Source organism: Octodon degus, unplaced genomic scaffold, assembly GCF_000260255.1.
Source record: "Octodon degus isolate 3935 unplaced genomic scaffold, OctDeg1.0 scaffold00085, whole genome shotgun sequence".
NCBI classification, from domain to species: domain Eukaryota; kingdom Metazoa; phylum Chordata; class Mammalia; order Rodentia; family Octodontidae; genus Octodon; species Octodon degus.
The window spans coordinates 11,337,932-11,339,239 of record NW_004524661.1 but is presented as its reverse complement, the minus strand read 5'-3'; the positions used below and the strand labels follow the sequence as shown (position 1 = coordinate 11,339,239).

The window sequence follows — 1,308 nt, the reverse complement described above, 5'->3', positions numbered from 1 at the left end:
AAAAAAAAACCCAAGCCATCAGATCTTATTAATAATTACTGAATTTATCAAGTTCACAGCATGCAAATTAAACACAAATCCAACATACTTGTATACACTAGCAATGTGATTGGATACCCAAATTTCAAAGACAATAGTTCCCTCCAAAAAATGAACACTCAGAAAAAATCAAATAAAAATATAAGATTTATAATCTGAAAGCTACACAAAAGGCTGATGACTGAAATCAACGTTATTAAATGTCCCTGTACTGTAAGATTCACAAAGTTGGATTCAATACCTTCGCAAGACTTTTGTAGATACAAACTAATTCTAAATTTTACATGTAAAGATAAAGAAAACACCCAAAACACCTCTGAAAAAGAATAAAGTTGAATCTTGTTACCCAACTTTCAGACTCACGATAGGGCCAGCGAGATAGCTCAGTGGACTAAGCACCTGCATAGGCAAGCACAGTGACTGGGGTTTAAGCTCCAGCACCATGTGCGGCCCTGGCCCTGCCCATGGACACTCTGAGCTGGCCAGAGACTGGCTGTGGAGGCGCACGCCTGTAATACCAGTGCTGGGGAGACTGAAAAAACAGGAGGATCACTCTGAGTCAACTGCGTCGTGAGACCCTGTACCAATTACATAAAAAAATGAATAATCACAGCATTATGGTATTGATCAAAGAATAGGTAATAACTACACCAATGGACGAATCAATGGGGTATGGATGATCTTTGCAACAATTTTGTTTTTCAATTCTATCATCGGTTTGTTTCCTGGAGACAAGGTCTCATAGCATTCCACACACTTCAACCCACTATGTATCTGAGGCTGGCCTCAAATTCATGGTGATCCTCCTGCCTCAGCCTCCCAAGTGCTAGGGTTACAGGCATGTATCATCACACCTGGCTTTTTTCATATTTTTTGCCTTGTTTTTCATTGCTGTTTGACCAGTAATTTTGAAACAAATAGCCATATTTAAAAAAAAATGAACTTCCATCTAAACTTCACAGCTTATACAAATTAAGATGGGTCACATACTTAAATGTCAAATAAAATTGACATTTAAACAAAAGTAAAAGGGGCCTGGGGAGATGGCTCAGTAGAATAAGTGCTTGCCTGGCAAGTGCAAGGGTCTGAGTTCAAAAGTAAAAGAAAAAAATCCTAATTACCTGAGATTAAGAGTTCTCAGACATAGAAGCGTGACCAAAATATACAGTGAGGGGCTGGGGAGATAGCTCAGAGACATAAGCACCTATCTTGTGGCAAGCACAAGGTCCTGAGTTAGATCCCCCAACAAGGAACCCCAGGTGCACCATG

General features: G+C 39.6%; 1 protein-coding gene across 1 annotated transcript in view; it reads left to right on the top strand.

Annotated features, from left to right (window-relative positions):
• The window catches only part of LOC101581939 (cyclin-G1), a 25,693-nt gene that overhangs the window by 10,964 nt on the left and 13,421 nt on the right, over positions 1–1,308 (top strand). The gene's annotated exons all lie outside the window — the stretch shown is intronic.